Below are 10,907 nucleotides of genomic sequence, written 5' to 3' on the forward strand. Positions count from 1 at the left end.
GGCCATTTTTTTTGCATTAGGGCGCTGCGTTAAATCAAATTTTGGCATAAATTTAGGCCAAAATGTATTCTGCTACATGTCTTTGCTAAAAAAAAAAAAAATCCCAATACGTGTAAATTAATTGGTTTACGTGAAAGTTATAGCATCTACAAATGGCTGTATATATACTGGAATTTGATTTATTTATTTTTTACTAGTAATTGCGGCAATCAGTGACTTATACAGTCACTTAGTGACTGTGGGACTGTGGGACTGCGGTGGGCATTCTGACACTGGGGGGAACTGACTTGGTGTCACTGACATCCCCAGTGACACCAATACAGTGATAAGTGCTAAAAAAAAGCACTGACACTGTACTAATGGCACTGGGCAGGAAGGGGTTAACATGAGGGCGATCAAAAGGTCAGCTGTGCTGGGAGTGTTTTACTATGGGGCCGTGTGTTTGTGCTTCACTGTAAGCACACTGCTTTGTATGGCTGTGCTGTGCCCGCAAACCCCAACAGCCACGGTGCCAGGGTGGTGGGGAAGAGGTCCTTGTCCCCATGCCGAGGGCACGTGGCCTGGTAAGTCCCAGTGAGGGGGGGTTCTCAATCGTCCCTCCTCTTCCTTGCCCTTCTAGGCCTGTGCTCGTCTCAAGGATCTGGTAGGAATTTAGGGGGCACCCCACGCACATTTTTAAAAAAGAAGTTTTACTGTGGGGTCCCTCCTAACCTTCCTACCAGATCTAAAGGGTCTGGTATGGATTGGGAAGGGCACGCTGTTTTTTTTTGTTTATTTTTAATAAAAATGTAATTTTCTTTTAAAAAAATGTCCAGCCTGCTGCAGCAGGTTCTACAGTATACATTGTACAGATGTGCAACTTTGTAGGTAGTTTAAGGGGACCCCCCCAGGCATGATCTTTAAAGGAATTTTAATTTTTTTTCTACCTTAACCCCTTGACGCCGACGTAACACAAATACGCAGCCTCACAGAACTGGGCTTTTTTTCCTTGGGGCCGCATATTTGTGTAAATGTCTTTCTGCTGGAAGCGCACCACACAGCGTGCTCCCAGGACACAGTCCATGGTGTTACTGAGAGCCCTGGGTCCCGTTCTAATGATCGGGACCCAGGACTCCTGAATGGCTATCACAGTGATCAGTCACTGTACAGCCCGGCCTCCTTGTGTTTTTTTTTTCTCTCTATGAATGGAGGAGAGATATACATTGTATCTCTCTAACTCCTGGCATAGAGGGAAAAAAATGTTTGAAAAAAAAAAAAAGAAAAAGAAAAAAAAAAAGCTAAATAAATAAATAAATATTAAAAAATAAAATAAATAAAGAAAAAATACCTAGATCAAGGTTTGATCTAGTACAGTGACAGGGTAAGTGGTTGGGTCAAGGTCAGGGTCAAAGGTCAAGGTCAAAAGATCAGGGTCAAAGGTCAGAATTTTTTAAAATTCATTGTTAGTGTCAGTGTGTCTTAGGTAAAAAAAAAAAACAAAAAAAACCCTAAATTTGCACTATTGTTTATGGGCTGTACTACAGGTACAAACAACAAATAACATACATATATATGGTATTACTGCGATTTTCAAAGAGCTGGAAAATTTATTTTGGGTTGTTCTCTGGTGCTAGGTTATGGTAGTAACACACAGCTAAATTTAAAAAATATATATTTTTTTACTATTTTCGGCCAGTTTTCCTTTGATAATAAAAAAAATCAAGAGATACGCATTATCATTTACCACCAAATGAAAGCTCAATTTGTCCTGAAAAAAACAAGGTATAATCCACCTGGATGTACAAAGCAGTTGTGATGATATGTAAGGTTTTACTAACACATGTCAACGTAGCAAAATTGTGCTTAGGTGTTAAGATTTGTTTTACCCTTAGGCATGAAGGGGTTAAGCAATGAAAAATGACGGCCCCTTTAAAAACAGTACTTTTTAATTTTGTTTTCACTGATTCATGTCCCTCAGGGCAGTACCCGAGTCCCTATACCACTTTAATTGGCCAATAACTTGCATATGATTGTAAGCTCCAAGGAGCAGGGCCCTCAAATTTATTATTATTTATTTATTTCTGGTACTTATATAGCGCTGTCAATTTACGCAGCACTTTACACATATATATTGTACATTCCCATCAGTCCCTAACCCTCAAGGGGTGAACAATCTAAGGTCCCTAACTCACATTCATACACATACTAGGGCTAATTTAGACAGGAGCCAATTAACCTAACAGCGTGTCTTTGGAGTGTGGGAGGAAACCGGAGTACCCTCTTGTATTCAACTGTATTGTTACTGTATTATCTCCCTTTATATTGTAAAGCGCTGAGCAAACTGTTGGCGCTATATAAATCCTGTATAATAATAATATTAATATGAACCTTCAAAATGGGCACTTTTGAATTTACAAGTTTGAGTCCCATAGACTTGCATTGAGTTCGAAGTTTGCGGTCGAACATTCATTAGGTCCATCACTAATGGCCTACACACCTCCTCTATTAATCTGTTGTTGAATTACTTCAGTGTTTTTGGTCATTGTCCTTTTGATGAAAAGTAATACATTCATAAGTGTAAAAGTTTTTGATACAGTTATGCATTTATTGCTCTCTATGTGATAGCAAGTCATCAAAAAAGTCCTGCACTAATACTCTCCATTCCCATGTGGTGATCTAAACGTAACAACATTTACAAGATGGAAGATTTGACAGCCACTGAAAATGGTTCTCCGAATAGAAGGAACTGTTGGAGGATTTACAATCGTATCTACTTCCTGAGTTGCTGGAGGTGGACTTCTTGACTTTAGGTGGAGAGGAGCAGACCCCCTGCTTTCTGCTCTTCTCTTTCACCCCTTATCTGATATTTATTCTTTCTCCACTTTCTTCTTTTTTCCTAGCCTCTTTTCCCCTTGGTCTTTTGTTTGGACTTTCACACCTGTTCTAATCCCATCTTCACACCAAACTGTGTCCAGAAAGGATATCTACCTGATGACATGATACTACCAGAAGCATTTAAATAACCGCTTCACCTCCAGAAGGTTTTACCCTCTTCATGACCAGACCATTATTTGCTGTTTAGCACTGTGATACTTAACTGGTCATTGCACAATCATGCAATACTGTACCACAAAAATATTTATATAATTTCTTTTCACACAAATAGAGCTTTCGTTTAGTAGTATTTGATCTCCGCCGTTTTTTTTATTTTTATTATATAAATAACAAAAAAGGCCAAAAATGTAATATTATATATATATATATATATACACTTTCTGCTATAACACATATCCAATAAAAAAATTTGAAATATCAAATTTCTTCATAAATTTAGTCCAAAATGTATTCAGCTATGTGTTTTTGGTAAAAAAAAAACAGCAACCCAATAAGTGTATATTGATTGATTTGTGTGAAAGTTATAGTAGCTTCTACACATTCTATGGAATATATACTGGAATTTTTTTCGTTATCTTCTACTTATGGTGACTTATAGTGGGACTGTGATAGTGCGGCCAGCAATCTGACACTAAGAAGGTTATTTACAAAGGCTGGAGTGTGCAAACTCTGGTGCAACTCTGCATATAAACCAATCAGCTTCCAGATTTTATTGCCACAGCTTAATTAAACGAGCTAAAGTTAGAAGCTGATTGGCTACCATGCACAGCTGGGCTAGATTCTAAGTGCACCAATTTGAGTAAATCCCCCCCTAACTGACAATGGATGGGAACTGACAAATTGACACTGACATCACCAGTGACACTAATACAGTGATCCGTGATAATACTATACATTGTCACTGTTCTAATGACACTGGCTGAGAAGGGGTTAACTTCTCTGTGTGATCAAGGGCTTCACAGAACAGCTGTATTTATACTGAGATTAAATTACACGCAGGTGGACTCTATTTACTAATTAGGTGACTTCTGAAGGCAATTGGTTCCACTAGATTTTAGTTAGCGGTATCAGAGTAAAGGGGCTGAATACAAATGCACACCACACTTTTCACATATTTATTTGTAAAAAATTTTGAAAACCATTTATCTTTTTCCTTCAACTTCAAAATTATCTGCCACTTTGTGTTGGTCTATCACATAAAATCCCAATAAAATACATTTACGTTTTTGACTGTCACATGACAAAATTTCAAAGGGTATGAATAATTTTTACAAGGCACTGTATCTTGATGATCATTTACATGTCTTCTGCTGCCATTGGATTCTATACAGTATGCTCTAGGAATCAACTGTTGTGCATACATTTTGTATTGATAATTATTTATTAGAAAAAAAAAATAATTACAAACAACCCCCCCTTCCATATTCCTTCCAGCATTCTTCCAATTTGAGTGCAATTTGGAAATAGCGAATATTGTGTTTCTTTATTATGTAGGTCTTTGTTTTTCTGTTAGAAAGATCAACCTCTGCCTCACATATCTATTGCCCCATATACATTGTGGAACGTACAGGTGGTCCTTTGTAAACATTAGATTTCCTCTGTGACATCTCCCTAATAAAACCGATTCTGTTTAATGTTGATGTTATAGTAGACTTTAAAGCAAAAGCTTGGCCAAGTTTATGGGCTGTCTACTGGTCATTTAATGTCACTCATGTGTTTCTGCATGCAACTTACAGAGATGGGAATCAAGCAAAGCATATGGGGCTGCAGTATGCATGTGCCAAGTGTAGCCTCCCTAGCAGTCTGATTATGTCAGTATTTCTGTGCTCAAAGCGGTACATTTTTTTGCATGGAAATATGTATTTTTTTTATTGTAGGCCTGTAATTTTTAGGAAATCTGAAATCTGTCCGAACAAGAGTCTAGTAAACATCCCGGGTATGTTAAAATTTGAAACACGAAATCATAAATTATAATTTAATAAATAATCATAAAAAATAATAATAATACATTTAATTAAATAATATAATCAAACTAAAGACACTGAAATTTGAAATATAGCGCCAAGTTCGCACATCACTGAGCAAAGTCGCAAAATCATTTTCAGTGTCTGATGACGAATTTCCCCACAAATCATTATCACTCAATTCTGCAAGTGGTTCTGATTTACTATCGCTGTTCTCTAGCTGGTCCAAAAAACGCTTTTGACATAAAGGGACGCTTTTTGGACGCCATGGACGTTTCTCAGTTTCCAGGCAGAAAGAACAGTAAAAATGCAGGCAGGGCGCAAGACAAAGCACTCGGGACAAAATGTATGTGAAATTGTTTGATACAGTAATGTTTTACTATGTGATTTTAGTGAATTTAGTGAATGTCACTTTTAAAACTTTCAAATTTCCCGCCGTTCCTTCCCCCCGTACGTCCTGACGTCGCAGGGAACGGAACCAAGAAGACAGATGCCGGCATCTGCCGGAGGACATTGCCAGGGACATTGCAGGAGGGACATCGCGGGAACGCAGGACAAGGTAAGTGAAGAAGAGATCCCGGAGCAGCACTGTAAGGTATTCCCGAGTGTAGCTCGGGGTTACCGCTTGTGGTACTGAAACTTTACCCCGAGCTACACTCGGGAATACAGCCAGGGAGGTTAAGAAGAGGTCTGCAGCTTTGGTGTTTTTATGAAAATCCAATCACTGAATATCCGGGTGGCATGCAGTGGCTTCTGTGTGGAAGGTGAGTATTTTTTATTCTAATATGGCAGATTAGCTGTGGAAGCAAAATGTTTATTTTTGGAGGGCAGTCATAAAGTTATCCTTTAAGGCTCCATGCACACTGGGCGTTTTAATAATGCTGGTAGCGTTAGCTGTGTAAAGTCGTGTTAAAAACGCATGTTTTTCAGCGTTTGTTTAGCGTTTTTGCATTAGCGTTTAGCTGTGTTTTTCCGCATTTGCGTTTTTTAGCTTTTTTGGGTTTTTTTACATACAAAAAAATTTTTTTGCAAAAGCCCAAAAATTCAGGTTTGCAACCTTTTACCACATTTTTCTGGGTTTACCAGTGTTAGAGAGTTTTTACAGATAAAATAACTCTAGAAACCTACTAGTTCTGGGTTTTTCTCCACCCCACAGTGTCTGTAAATGCGCTAAAGTGTATCTTTTGATTGGAGTGTCAAGGGTGTCTCTGTTGACTAAATATATTTGCAATAAATACGAGTGGCATTCATATTCAACCACGACTTTTGAGTTTATATAATAAAAGAACAAATTTCAAAGAGTGGAAACTGCAATTATTTTCCACATACTCCCCTGCTACATTTCTACACTTATCCCAGCGTTTAAAACCTGGAAAGTTTCGGCATAGAAAGATTTGGCAGTACGCATGAGCCACCCTAGGACAGCCTGCTTCACTTCAACATCATTGTGTTCACCATTCTCACAGAAAGATTAGTCTCTTGTGCAATTTCATGACAGGTTGTGCTCAATTTTCCAGGATCAGGCGTTCCATGCGCTGAATGTTCACCGGAATGACTGCTGTAGGCTGGGAACCACCACGGCTGGGATTATCGCTGATGGACATACGGCCATCTTTGAAATGTTTACACCATTCAAATGTCTTACTGTGGCTGAGCGTCTCATCACTGTACTGTGCTTGAAGTCTTCTGCAGATATCTACGGGTTTTACGCCTTCATCCACAAAAAAATTTATTACCATATGCTGTTCCATGCATGCACTGACACTATTAAAAAAGGGAAAGCTTGATAAAGGAGTGCATCGCCTGGCTGGTGCGCATGCCACGAAACGTCACATCACTTCCAGTGATGCGATTACGCCGTACGCTGCGCGTCACCTGTATTCTACCACCTTCATGTGCTACTTCATCTGTCAGCAAGCTTCTGGACCCAGGAATTGGACACCTTGACCCGCAGCAGATGCCAACTGCTCCCAGATGTATTTTATTGGACTCCAGATGTGCCTTATTTTATCCTTCACAATGTGAGTGTTCATTCACACTATTACTATCACACTATCATACACTATTGTTTGTAATAAAGCATCTATGGTCTGCACTCAGTGGCGCTTCCTTTTTCCCTTTTTTTACATGTGACATCGGAGACCTGCTTCTACTCTATCCTGAAGGCTGCCTTGAGGTACCTAACCATTCTGGTGCCCCCATGGACTGCTGGATCTAGAAAGTGATCCTTGTTTTCCCTCCCTCCCCCCCCCCCCCTTTGCTCCTTTACCCTCCACCCCCTAGTGGGGCTATGGACCTGATTGTGGACGGACATCTAACTTGCCCCAACTCATTCCTTGTATGTACTAACACTGTTGTCTGCCCTCTCTGTCTCAAGACTGGCCCTTGACATGTGTGCCACCTATCAGTAATAGGACACACTTGACACTTACTATTGCATGTAGTAACACCATGCATGCAAGTCTTTTAAACATGTAAAATTAAAAGTACTGGTTTGACTGAAACACCCTTTGTAGTTTCCCTCTTCTCCATCTCCTAAAGATGGAAGCAGTACAGCATGTCAAGCACACTTGAATTACTCTACATCCTCATGCATGCTGGACGTTTTTACAGCGGCTGTTTTTTGCTTTTGATGTTTTTTCCTACAGCCAGTAAACTCCCCAGCATGTTATCCTAGGTGTCCATGTACACATAGACTGTAATCAGCGTTTTTTTGGCAGGGGTGTTTTTTGGCTGGGAAAGAAAAACAGAACTAGTGGGTTTCTAGAGGAGTTTTGTAGCTTTAAAAATGCTCTAATGCTGAAAAACGCGTCAAAACGCAATAAATCACGGCAAACCGACTCTTTGCACGTTATTTGAGTTAAAAAAATGCTAAAAACCAATATAAAATGTGGCAAAAAGCTGCTAAACGCTAATGCAATAATGCTAAAAAACGCTGAAAAATTCACGTTTTTAGCCTAACTTTACACAGCTAATGTTACCAGCGTTATTAAAACACCCAGTGTGCATGGAGCCTACTTGTCCAACATGCTGTAGCATCACTCCGGATAGCTGTCCCTGACATTGAGCTGACACTTTGTTTGTTGACTATTGCCTTTTTGTTTGTTATTTTGCCCTACTTTCTGTGAACCCTGTTCAGTTTGAATACTTATATTTCTGCCAATTCTGCTGTGGGTTTGTACAATTGTGTTTTTCGGCAATGGTCATATAGTAGAGCAACCTGTCCACTATGCCTATGTACACCATTTCAGTCAATATCCTGTAAGACACATTTGGGTCTCCTTGTTTACACAGCCTGTTTCCTTGTCCCCCAAATTGTTTATTTTCCATTTTTGTTAACTCTTCTGTTATCCCTGTTTGGTTGGTTAGAGGTAGAGGTTCTTTTCTGACAATCTCACCATCCTATTTGATTATTTGCTTTAGGAGTACACATTATTGTTCTTATTTCTATATGTGTGCATTTCCTTATATAGCTTACTTTTTAGATTTTTTTTTGTCATTTATAGTCTGTTCCCAGGCAGGTAAATGGTTCCAATGTAAACAATGGGGTTGATTTACTAAAACTGGAAAGTGCAAAATCTGGTGCAGCTGTGTATAGAAACCAATCAGCTTCCATTTTTTTTTGTCAAAGCTTCATTAACCTCTTGGCACCTACGTAATATAAATATGCGGCCTTAAAGAATTGGGCTTTTTTCCGTGGGACCTCATATTTGTGTGCCTGTCTTTGTCCCTTGACTGGGGTGTCACTGAGAGCCTCGGGTCCCGTTCTAACAATTGGGACCTGGGACTCCCGTTTCCGGGTTGCTTGATCACTGTGGTAGCCTCTGATTGACTATCACAGTGATCAGTCACTGTGAAGCCCGCCTCCGTTGATTTTTCTCTCTCTCAATGGAGGAAAGAGATACATTGCAGAGAGAAAAAAAACAAACAACTGTTTAAAAAAAAAAAAAAAAAAGATAAATAAATAAATACTGAAAAATAAAAGAAAAAGTAAAAAAAAAAAACTAGATTAAGATTTGATCTAGTTCAGTGCTAGGGTTAGTGCTTGGGTCAAAAGTCAAGGTCAAAGGTCAGGATTTTTTTTTTATTGGTATCAGAGTCAGTTAGTGTCAGTATTAGCATTTTTTAGGTAAAAAAAAAACAAAAAACAAAATGTGCATTATTGTTTATGGCCTGTACTACAGGTACAAATAACATACATATATATGGTATCGCTGGGATCGTCAAGAGCTGGATAATTTATGTGGGTTGTTCTTTGGTGGTAGGTTATGGTAGTAGCAAGAAACATTCAGCTAAATTATAAAAAAATTATTTTATTTATTATTTTGGTCCAGTTTTCCTTTGATAATTAAACAAAAATATCAGGAGATATCCATTACCATTTACCACCAAATAAAAGCCCAATTTGTCCTGAAAGAAGGTATAATTCACCTGGATGTACAAAGTAGTTGTGATGAAATGTACGGTTTTACCAACACATGTCAAAGTTGTAAAATTTTACTTAGATTTGTTTTACCTTCAGGCATTAAGGGGTTAAACAAGCTGAAGTTAGAAGCTGATTGGCTGTAATTACACAGCTGCACCAGATTTTGCACTCTCCAGTTTTAGTAAATCAACCCCAATGTCTCCACATACTGGATCTCCTCGCAGCCAGCCAGTTTACATCACTTCTGTGAATATTTTCCAAAATATTGCCTAAATCAGGTAAATGGTTCCTCATATCTGGGCATTGTTATGGGGGTTTAAATGAATTTTCTTCTAAATGTTTAAAAGTTCATTGGAAAATGTATGTGACTGTGTAGATTTTAGCAATTATTTTGCATAAGAAATATTTTTGTACTCTGGGTTTTGATGTATGGGAAGTTTCTTTTTTTGGGTATTCATTTTAGGTCATTAAATTTCCCTTCTCCTTAAAAAAACTATATTTTTCTAGATCTATTATTGTATTACTTAAAGTCATAGGGTATCAGAAAATGTAAGGATAAACACAAATCTCAAACTAACTTGGAAAAACACTCCAAGATGAGTGTTTCCTGGATTGCTCCTTTATCACTACCTAAGATGTGAGTTGTAACCAATAAAGACTATTGGATAGGCTTGCTGAGTGCAAAATCTTTGAATTATTGAACTTCATAAGGTGCACTTTTATGAGATCTCAGAACCTTGGGTACACAACTGATGCTATGTGTGCCTGATAATACCCATCTCAGTTACATTGGACTGTATGGGAGCAGTAGCATGTGTGGCCAACTGCGTTTAACTTTCTGGATCCCAAAATAATTTATACTGGTAAGTTCCATCTGATTTAGCAACATATTTATCTCTGCATGGTATCATTTGTTTAAACTAAGGTTTTACACAATGTTTGTCCTGCTGTTCTATCAGCCATCCACATGGAGATTGCATAGCACTTTGTGCTGCTTGTGCTTGAGAACTAAATGTTTGCACGCTGTATTTAGTGGAGGACTAAGTATTATTCTGATCCCTGAGCACACAATCTAAAGCTGTAGGAGTAAAGACATTTCACAAAATGCTGTGTGTTTTTGCATTAAATAACATAGCATCCTTGACTTACTGAAAGTTTGCCAGTCCAAAAAATTTTTTGTAATAACATTTATATACCTCATACTTTATAAGTTTTACTAAAAAAAAAAATCTAAGAGAATATTACAATAAAATTAGTGATGAAAAGCACAATTTCATATATGTATATTTAACTCAAAAAGTAACATCTAATTCTCTCATCCTCCTCCAAACCTCCATCCAAATTCCTTTTTTTTTTTCTGCTGTAATCTGACTTCTTTTTCGGAAGTTGTCTATGTTCATTCTCCATGGCCCCACTGTATATAAGAGCAGGGGCGGACTGACAACTCATGGGGCCCCTGGTCAATAGGGGATCATGGCGCCCCTGTGTCCTTGCCCAAACTCAAAAAAGCCTATGAAAAGGTACCAGGGGCATCTCATGGGGCCTATATACTATAGGTAGTTATTAAGAGGTTGTTAATTAAGTTATCGTGTCACCCAATGTTTGGTTTCCATTCAGTAGCCAAAAAAGGCATTCAAAAAAAG

This window comes from Staurois parvus, unplaced genomic scaffold (genome assembly GCF_062004578.1).
Source record: "Staurois parvus isolate SC_StPar_1 unplaced genomic scaffold, SC_StPar_1.0 ptg000155l, whole genome shotgun sequence".
NCBI classification, from domain to species: Eukaryota; Metazoa; Chordata; class Amphibia; order Anura; family Ranidae; genus Staurois; species Staurois parvus.